This window comes from Papaver somniferum, chromosome 10 (assembly GCF_003573695.1).
Source record: "Papaver somniferum cultivar HN1 chromosome 10, ASM357369v1, whole genome shotgun sequence".
NCBI classification, from domain to species: domain Eukaryota; kingdom Viridiplantae; phylum Streptophyta; class Magnoliopsida; order Ranunculales; family Papaveraceae; genus Papaver; species Papaver somniferum.
The window spans coordinates 78,641,014-78,652,347 of record NC_039367.1 but is presented as its reverse complement, the minus strand read 5'-3'; positions in this window follow the sequence as shown (position 1 = coordinate 78,652,347).

Here is an 11,334-nt window from a genome sequence, read left to right as displayed (position 1 = left end):
CTCTACTCAGATAGTCGCACCATGGACATCAATATCCGGAGTCAAAACTAATCACATGGATAGATCAAGAAGATGAATATAGAGAAAAACATAGATGGTTTTGATGTTTACTAAGTGACCGGCGTTTCCCATATCTGTCTGAAGGCCTCCGCCAAAATGAACCTATCCTAATGGATTGAGATACTAGTCTGACTAATATCAACACAACTGGCATATGCAAGGGAACCAGTGATCGGTAATCCTTATTCTAGTTCAACACAACTGGCATATACAAGGGTACCAGTGGTCGACTTTATTCACTTTCTTTTTTTTTCCTTTTTTTTAACCTTTTTTTTTGATCCGTTTGGTCTAATTGGTCTGGTATTTTTTTTTCTTTCTTTTTTTTCTTTGTAACTCAATCACTCTAATTCACCCTAGCATTGGTAACAACTTGAATCGTGGGCCCCACCTTTCACTTAGAGAAAGATGGTTTAAAAACAAAATAAAATAAAAATAGAAGTGAAAAGGACTCAACGAGATATGGTGAAACTATCATGTTATTTCTAACACCTGAGCTCTGTGCTTTTATGAATAGACTCTTCTAGATGTTTCCATCTAATCAGATTGGTTCCTCAACTCCTACGATCAAAATGCTTCCATCCACTTAGATTAGTTAGTGCAATCCTCAATAGGCATAAATTTCTAGGTTTCGGAGTTTATTTATTCATACTGCAACTAAAAATTTTCTCCCATACCCCCAAACTTAAATCTAACATTGTCCTCAATGTTCTAAAGATAAAATTAAAAGCATGAACAAGGAGAAACTGTTACCATTTGAAGCAAAAGAGATAAGGAAAGATATTACCATGTTGCATGAGATTGGTTACCTCCCAAAAAGTGCTAAATTTAAAGTCTTCAGCCAGACGTCAAATACCACAAAATGGCTAATTACCTTTCAAATCATATATCAATAGTCGAGACAACTGTGGGTCAACAAAAGCAAATAAAATTGCCACAATTGTCAGACAACTGCACCAAATCAGAAAAATGAACAGACATAGCACATCCTCATCCAAGGTTTCCTGCAAGACAACTGGGTTTTTCTGTTGTGCCCATTTGGGCTTCATATGAGTGTCTTGACAAATTGACTCATTCGAACAACAAGTCTTTAGAATTTCCTCCTGGACAATATCAGGAGGATCCGGTTGCGGATTCGAAAGTGACTCAAGTAATACCTCAGGTACACTAGGCTCGAATCCCAAGTTAGTACTTCTAATGGAGATAATTGACCATTACTACCCCCAAACTTAGGGTAGTCAGTATTCTCGGACAAACCTCTAACTATTGCTTGAATTTCTGGATCCTCAGAGTCTTTAAAATACTCAAGAGCTTCTTCTAGGTCATTACCCCCAAACTTAGGGTCAACACTACTCTCTGTAAGGCCTAGCACTATGGCTTGAATCTCAGGGTCCGTAGAGTCTTTAAAGTACTCAAGAGCTTCTTCTAGTTCAAAAGTTTGGTCACCTAACTGACTTAAGAGAATTTCCTCATCAAGTTCATCTAAGGAATCACCAAATAAAGTGTCGTCCCAATTATCCTGAGTTAGATCCTGAGCTAAAGTGCTAATCATATTCACTTCTTCTAAATCATCGGAAGGTTGTCTATTAACATTAAAGACATTTAGTTCAGTGGTCATATTACCAAAGGATATGTTCATAAGTCCGGTCCTACAGTTGATGACAGCGTTAGCTGTGGCTAAAAATGGGCGACCTAAAATCACCAGTATTTGAGCACTAGGATCCTGAACAGGCTGAGTATCTAGAACAACGAAATCCACTGGATAAATAAATTTATCAACCTCAATCAGAACATCCTCTATGACACCACGAGGTATTTTGACAGACCTATCAGCTAATTGCAATGTCATTTTAGTCGGTTTCAACTTACCAAGACCTAGCTGGTTGTATACATGATAAGGGAGTAAGTTCACACTAGCTCCTAAGTCAAGCAATGCATTATCTACTAAATAATTACCGATCACACAAGATATGGTGGGGCATCTAGGGTCTTTATACTTAGGGGCTGTTTGGTTCAGAAGGATTGAACTTACCTTACCAGCTAAAAAGGCTTTCTTATGGACATTAAGCTTACGCTTTCGTGTACAAAGGTCCTTAAAGAACTTGGCATAAGCAGGCATTTGCTTAATTGCTTATAATAAAGGGATGTTAATTTTTACCTGCTTAAATATCTCTAGTATTTCGTTGAAATTCGACTCTCTCTTTGTTGGAGCTAACAACTGTGGATATGGGGCTTTGGGTACAAAATGAGACCTGTAGGGAACCACATTGGCATCACTAGAAATTTTATCGGTTTCTTCAGTTAGTGGCTCCTTCTGGGGCTCATCTTGGGAACTAGAAGGTGGATCTACAATATGTCCACTATTAGGCATGGCTACCTTATTGTCTACCGTTTTACCACTCCTAAGGGTTGTGACAGAATTCACTTGATTAAATGGTTTTACACCTACTTCATTAACTCCTCTAGGGTAGGGTATCGGTTGACTAGGGAACTTACCTTTTTCTCTTAGAGACTCATTGATCAAACTAACCTGGTCTTTCAATTCAGAAATGGCCTGACTATGTTCTTGTCATATCCTATTACTAGCTTCTATGCTTTGTGAAAGCAATTGACACATATTTTCAGTATTTTGAATAAACGAGGTGAGAGTTTCCTCTAGACTTAAGAGTTTCTTATCAGACTAATTCTGAAACTGAGTTGATCCTGAAGTATTCTTAGTATAGCCAAAACCTGGGGGAACATTAGAATTACTAAACTGACCTTGGTCCTTAGACCATGAAAGGTTCGGATGGTTTCTCCAACCAGGATTATAGGGTTCTGAATATGGGTCAAACTTCCGACGGTTATCAAACCTAGTGTTATTATAGAGAGCATTGGCTTGCTCTTTATTATTCTGGCATTCCCAAAAAGGCTCTACTCTACCACTAGTGTGACCCAATTCTAATGCTTCTAACCTTTTTGCTATAGCAACAATTTTGGCATCTGATTCATAGCCTCCTTCTACCCTATTAACGTTTCCTCTACCTAGAAGAATTGTTCTCTTGGGTTCCCTACAATATCCCATTTCTGGGTCTTTTCGGCGATTTCATTCAAAAATTCCATCACCGCATCAACAGTTTGGTTTTCAAAACCACAAGTGCATAGAGACTCAACCATGGTTGTTGTTGAATAATCTAAACCCTCATAAAGGATTTGAACTAGCCTAACCTTTTCTAAACCATGATGAAGACATTGGGCTAATAAGTCATTGAACCTTTCCAAATACCTATATAACGATTCTCCCTCCTGTTGAGAAAATGTGCAGATTTGCGTCCTAATAGACGATGTTTTGTGCCTAGGGAAAAACTTGTTCAAAAAGGCAGATGTAAGTTGTTCATATGTTTCTATTGAACCGGAAGCCAAACTATATAGCCACGATTTGGCTTTATCTTTCAGGGAAAAAGGAAATAACCTAAGTTTCAAAGCATCATCATCAAGGTCTTTAATCTTTAGGGTACTACAAATTTCCTCAAAATCCCTAACATGGAAGTATGGGTTTTCATTTTCTTTCCCTAAAAAGATTGGGAGCATCTGTAGGGTCCGAGGCCTAAGTTCATAATTTGCTTCAGTTTCGGCTAATCTGATACAAGAAGGACGAGTAGTCCTAGTTGGGTTCAACAAAGCTTTCAAAGTTGCCATTACTGGCACTATCGGGATATTTGGGATTCTATGCAATCACAAAACAAGGCTGACTCAACCAAATCAAACCTAATTTTCTAGCAAACAAAAAGCATGATGGTTCCACTTATATTGTTTCTAGACCAGCTTCTATTCTTTCGAAAAGGAACTCCTTACAATATGAGCAAACCCCTCTGGAATCAATCCGAGTCAAAGTAAGTTGAATCGAGGCGAGGGAAGCTCAGTGGAGCTTTGATACCCAAGGCCTCACCGGTTACAAGGCGGCGCAGTCACTAGGGCTGCACAAGACCCGCCCACGATACCCAAACCCACCCGTACCCGCTAAATCCGTGGGTTTTTAATCCATACCCGCCCGTTGTGGGTGCGGGGTTGGTTATGAAAGAAAAACCCGCTGTCTGTGGGTGCGAGGTTGGTTTAAGCTAATACCCGCCCATGCCCGCCCAAAAAACCCGCAGATTATATATCATTAGATAAAACTAATCCTAGTCGTCCATTATGAAACCCTAATACTAGTAGATAGGATAACTGATAACCCTCATTCACTTTCTACACTCTTCTCTCTGTTCGGCCTCTCCTCTTCTTCCTCCTCAGTTCTTCTTCTTCACCTACGAACGACAATTACCAGAAATCTTCACCAGAAATCGACAACAACAACTTCGAATCTTCACCAGAAATCGACAACAATCGAAAAATCAACAGATTCAACACTTAATCTTCATCTGTGAACTTCCTAGATATGAATATTTTGGGGGTTTTGGTTTTTTTTCTCACTTAATCAAGGAGAATAGAAGTTACTCTAAATACTTGAATATAAAGCGGGTTTAAACCCGTTTAAACCCATACCCGCCCAACCCGTAGCGGGCGGGTAACAAAACCCGCCCGCTGTTTGTGGGTACGGGGTTGGTTATGAGAAAAAAAAACCGCAGTCTGTGGGTGCGAGGTTGGTTTTAGCTTATACCCGCCCATACCCGCCCATGTGCAGCCCTAGCAGTCACGCATTCAACTCACAGAAACCATCATGAACTTCGAAGTATGCTCAAAAGAGTAACCAATATTTTTCGAACGACTTTCCTATTAAGCTCGTTACCCTATCGGTCTCGTTCTAGTCAAAATTTTAGGCTTAGGTTCGCGTTTGGTTTCGTTTTCCTAACGCGGGAAAGAAGAGAACGGTGATGAAATCCGAACCCTTATCTTGTATGGCCAGTCCTTCCCCTTTACTAGGAAATTAAAGCACCCGTTTTCAAGTCCTCAGCATAAATGCAAACGAAGGAATACAGTAAACCCGTTGACAGGGGATTCGCGGGTGTTTCGAAAAACTTACCTCCCGTACCATACGGGCGAAGAACCGCTGAAGTCGACTCGTGCCACGACTCCTATGTCATGTACGAACCCGAGGGGCCGAGGCGATATCGTAATCACCGTCCTTCCCTGCACACAGTTTTTATTTAAACCAACCCTTCCGTAGGGTTTAAAAATAATATCCAGTCCAAAAATAAAGTCCAAAAAGTGTCCAAAAATAAAAAGAAAAATTACAAAAACTAAAACCCTATTTACAGTTTCTAAAAATAAAACAAAATAACTATATACAAAATATTCTTCTTCACTCCTTTCGGATTCCTCTCTTCTTTCCTTCTTTGGCGATGCTTTTCTTTTATAGTACTTTTTTCTTTCCTTGTAGCTTCGCTCCAATCTGAAAAGAATCGAAAAATACCAAAGGCGTAAAAGAGAACAAAAATTCTAAAAGAAATAAAATAAATCTAAAGCCTAAAACCTAATAAAATTCGCGTCGGCGGCGCAAAAAATTGATGTAGTTTTGAAAGTGGTAGTAAAGTTCGTTCAACTCGGATTGTGTAAAGGTTTGATTTAAGAACTAAGAATAAAAATACTAAAAATATATTCACAAGGTTGTCACGAATATCGAGAGGTAATGAGACTTAGGATTTCACCACTAATCACATTCAATTGGTTCATATGATGACTCGTAACAATTCTAGCTCTTTTGTTGACTCTTTTCTTTGCCAAAAGTAGATTTTATAAAGCATTAGATGTAAATCACAAGCATGACACATCAAAAGTTCCTAAAACCCAGCATGCGACATCAAACAAAATCACAACTAATCAAGAAAAACCATAAATCGATTAAAACAAGTGCAAAAGTCATAAAGAATCAATTATAGTTACCAAGTGATTGTGAAATAGGGCTTCCTTCATCATCCCAGTGTTGGGGTTTAGCTCCTCATGTCAAAAACACGCTCAAAATAATAATCCATAGCTCAAAAAGGTGTTTTATTGAAGAAGAGGTATAAAGCAGTGTGTTTGTAACAGTTATAATTGTTACTGATCCCACTGTTACAGAGAACCCTAACAAAACTGTTGCGAACTCAGAATAATTGTTGAAAAAATTGTTACAAAGCTATTTAGTTTGAAAGTATAGGTCACGGTTTCTGCGACTGTCCAACTGGGTCCTATGTTCTTCAGCTCGTCTTCTTCTTCACCAGCAGAGAAGATACTCTGCAACTTCTCCTGCAGCTCCAACGTCTCCTCTGCTTCACCCCCGAACTCTCGATCCTCTCTGTGACTTGAAGCAACCTTTTTATAGCCAACAGGAACCCTAATACTCGATTTAATTCTCTCTTTTCTTCGGCAGAAATTCTCGGACTTCTCCACTTTCCAAACTCTTCTCTACGCGTTTCTGAGATGTACAGGTCATTCCAGTTCCTCTATTAGATTGATACGAATCTCAGAAAGGGTTATCTTCCCTCAAATCACCCGTAACTGCCAAATATAATCTCAACAGACCCCGAAAACTTCTTCCTCCTCTGTTTTCTTCTCGCGGCTTATCCAGCCTCAATTGGTTGAGTCCAATCAATCTACCAGCCCTGTTGTGATCCAGAAAGTCCAGCCCAACAAATATCTGCAATCGAATATGGTCGAATCCCTTGCGAAATCCAATTCCAAACCTTCACGACTGCTGTCGTTTTTCCCGCCGAATTCCGATTCGAATTGTGAAGAAGAAGAGGCGCCCCCTATCCAGAGTAGGGGTGCCTTTAGCAGCTGCTTTGGGGTGTCCTGAGGGTGCCCCTTATTCATGCTGAGAGTCCGAATAACAAGTGTCTTCCGGGCGCTTTTGGACAACTTTTCGAGCCGATTTTTCCAAAAATATTTATTGGCCAAAAATACCTACACACACATAAAACACCATAATAAGTACAAAAATGAGAACTATCAATATATAGAATCGAGACAAATTAGACACAAAAATGTGTCAATCATTTGCTATGAATTTCGTGTGTTGTTGGGACTCTAATTCGTGTGTTTCTCATGTTTGGAAAGTGCTTGGTCGCTGCAGAGACGTGAAGGAGTTAAGTAAGGAAGTTTCAGCACTCTTCGACAGCGTGAGAAGAGAAGAAAGGGAAGAAAATATTCCCAAGGAGATATTCTTTACTGCCGAGTAAATGGAGAATTATATGGAGTTATGACGGGATATTTCGGTGTTGTGAGGCCATATAAACTGTTAAGGAGCAATAGAAGAAGGGGGAGAGATTGGGATAGTTGCAGAGCATCAGGGAGTCGAGATAATCAAGTGGCAGAAAACCACCATTTCTGCTGCTGTGAAGAACAAGAAGAACATAAGACCATCCTAGACAGTCGTTCATGCTACAGTAATTGCAACACAGCAGTGGCAGTCTTAGAATCTACAGTAACAGCGACTGACAGTTGACAGTCTTATATACTACAGTAACAACGACCGTTTGCATTTATCGTTCTCTGTAACTTTAACCATTCTCATCATTTGTAAACCATTTTTGAGCATAAATGAAATCAACTTTTGAGCATGTTTCCAACATGATGATGAGCTAAACCCAATCCTTGGGGCGATGGAGGAAGCTGTTGTTTCGGTAAAAGTGATATATCTTTATTTTAATTAATTATAAGAACTCTATTATGATTTTTGAATTGAACTCAATATTGATTATATGATTTTTATTAGTTAGGTGTATTTTCTCTTGATCGAATATGCTTTCTTTAGTGTTTTGATATTCTATGCTTGGATTAACATCTATTCTTTTGGAAATCTACATGTCTAGGCAATACTATTAGAATCATTTTGAATGTTGAGTTGCATAATTATTGATTTATTAAATCACTAATGTCGACCAATGGTGGAATCCTAGCCCCGGCCTTTCTCTAATTTTTACATCAACTTTTACTTGCTTTATTTTTGTTATTCTTACAATTTAAATCTAAAAGCACAACCTTCACAAGTCTTGAACGAACTCTATTATTTACCACTTCTACAACCACTGTGAAAATCACCATCACTATGCGGCTACCAAAACGAAGGCGTGCGACGATCAACGACCACCCTTCAATCCTAGATGCAAATCCTAGCCGTCCAAGGTCGCCAAACAACGCATGGTAACCTTTGGCCCAAAACCCTAGTTTTGGCCACGCCAAACCGCGCCAAGGCATGCCATGCCACATGTGCCAATGGCATGCCAACCACCTTGCCGCGCCATACCATGCCATCCTTCCCTATGCGGCTACCAAAACGAAGGCGTGCGACGACCAATGGCCACCCTTCAATCCTTGATGCAAATCCTAGCCGTCCAAGGTTGCCAAACAACGCACGGTAACCTTTGGCCCCAAACCCTAGTTTTGGCCACGCCAAACCGTGCCAAAGCATGCCATGCCACATGTGCCAATGGCATGCCAACCACCTTGCCGCACCACGCCATACCGACCTTCCCTATGCGGATGCCAAAACGAAGGCCATCAACGATCAACGACCACCTTTTCATCTAAGATGAAGATCTTAGACGTCCAAGGTTCCAAGCTAATGTATGACAACTTTTGGCCTTAGTTTGGTCACGCCTAAACAAAGCCAAAACCCTAACTTTTGGCCGCGCCTAAACCATGCCATATTAAAGCCATACCGAGCATGCTTTCATGCCACTGGCTACCTAATGAAGGGTTGCAATAATCAACGACTACCTTTCCTCTTAAGATGCAAAATCTCGACCGTCGAAAGTCACCGAGCCGGAAAGTCTCCCAAGCTCGACTTGCCAGACGACAAAAACATGCTACATGTTTTCCACGAAAACACTCGAGACATCAACGCATATCACAAACTGGGGGATACTCATTGGTGCTTATGGGTGAAAGCTATTCCAGCCGAATTTGGTAATTTGGGGTGTGTGGATGAGGAATGATTCTAAACCCTAAACAAATGCACTGCACGGGAGTGCTTTGTGATTCGAGAAATCAATCTGTACAATTCTGGCCTAAACCAAGAAATGGTCGTTCCAGACTTGCTTCGGTCACAAAGTGAAGGAGATGGGGTTGATCTTGGGGAGGGAACCGAAGAAGGTGTTGAGATTGTGAAAGTGTTGGCTATGTATGACTTGTATCATAAAGATGAACTGGCTTACAGAATGAAAGCTATCAGTTCTGGTGTTGGAATACGATTGTATCAACACTTGGTTTTTGTTGTCTTGTCTTGTCTAAATAGGGAGGAGAACCTATGTCATTGAGCCTTACTCACGTATCTCGTGGGAAGTGGAGAAAGTGGAGTGATGGAGTAGTGGAGTTGCGAGTGTTAGTGTTACACGATCAGTCTTGCCCACTTCTCCCATCATCACTAACCGTCCATGACTTCCTGATATGTTCTTGTGATGGCACGTTGTGCGCTGCATGTTGTAAACCGCAAGACCAATACCCCAGTATGTATCCCCCAGTTTGTGACATGATTGATGTCTCGACTGTGTGGATCGTGAGACCCACAGAAGGTAGCATGTATTGCTAGGTTAAATAACTAAGTTATTTGGAATTTTATACTTGTAAAATATCACGTGAATTCTATGCATGTAATGCATCGAATATATCCAACATGTATGAAGTATCGTTGTTTTAAGGCTTAATGGAGTAAGTCACGATTAAGCGTCTTAAAATAGATGCATGTCTAGCCATCTTCACGTGATCGTTTGGGGATGTACAGGTAAGTCCTGACTTGACCGATCACTTAGTGTGGTAGAGTGGCGGATGGTAATCACCACAACACCTCATTGACCAGTTAACTCCTGACTAGGGTTGTATAACCAAGTAGCTGAAGTTGAACGGACAAGATGATCTTTGAGACACTCATCTGCTACTGTTAGTGAAATAAGGGTTTATGAAGAGGTGCGCAAGCATCACTTTTCAGCTTGGTCGAAACCAAGCTTGGGACACAATTTTGGCCGCGCCGATCGTGCATGCGTGTAGACGGCATGCCGGTGTAGGCGCCCTTACCTTATTGTCTCGTGAAAGTGTGATCTAAGCCACTCAATTTGTCCAGGGAAGTTGAGTGGTTGAGATCAATTTGCGACAGAAATCCGGTTCCGCAAAAGCCGCGCGTCATGCCAACTTCGGGCACGCGTTTCGAGACGGCCAAGCTTCGTCGGTCTTGGCCAATTAGTCTGGTATACAAACGGCGGGCTCGTGTACACGTCCATACATTAATACCCCATAGAAACGTGATCTGAGCCACTCAATTTGTCCGGAAAAGTTGAGTGGTCGAGATTAGTTTGCAATTGGGAGGTGTGACCACGCCTAGTTTGGGCGTGCGAATCGAGACGACCAGGCATGATATGCCTTGGAAGATCGGGTGTGGAGATAGGTGGTCCCATAGCGATCGTGTTGATACTCACTGGACCTGCTTAATCGACTCCTAGAACCTTCGTTCGATCAGGTGAAAATGGACGCTCGTGATCGAAAACCCTAATTAGGGTTTTGCCAGCCGTGCGTCATGCCTTGTTTGGGCGCACGAATTGGGATGACCATCCATGTTTGTTCCTGAACGATCGGTCATGTATGTAGGCGGGCCTACGGTGTTTGTGTTGACATGCTCTAGGCCCTTTAAATCTACATCTACACCCTCCATCTATGCATGCGAATATGGATGGTTGAGACTGATTTGCGACACATGTAATGTGCTGCCAACCCTAATTTAGGGTTTCTCGTCCACGCTGCTTTGGCTGGACGAATTGGCAAGCCATGCTACCCTTTTGGGGAGGCCGACCATGCAGGGTCCGCATTGGTCCGGTATAGAACATTCCAATACCTGCTTGAGGGTTATGGATTTGATCTAAGGCATCCAATCATGCCGGTGAAGCTGGATGGTCGTGATTGTTTCTGAGACTGATATGGACAGTCCAGATGCTCAATCGGGATAGTATAACACACCGAGAGATGTATGCTCAATCGGGATAGTATAACACACCGAGAGCGTCAGCCTGTACGGGTATTTCGTATACACTTCATTATTAACTCTTGGAGATTCGTGTTGCTCTGCTGAGAGCAGCACTCAATCGTCATGTCGCACCAATAATGAGAGTTCAGCGGGAAATACAAGGCTAATCGTGTATTAATTGAGAATGCTATAAATTTACAGGGTATATGGGATTGTTGCTACATGCTCCAACCTGGATGAATTAGTAAAGTGAAGAAGTATTCATCACTTATCAGTGGCTCTATCGTTTGCAGGATGTCAGCGCATAATTTTGGCTTTTACAATTTTAGCCCTGAACTAAAATCCACCATCAACATTAAGTCCCCTGCCTA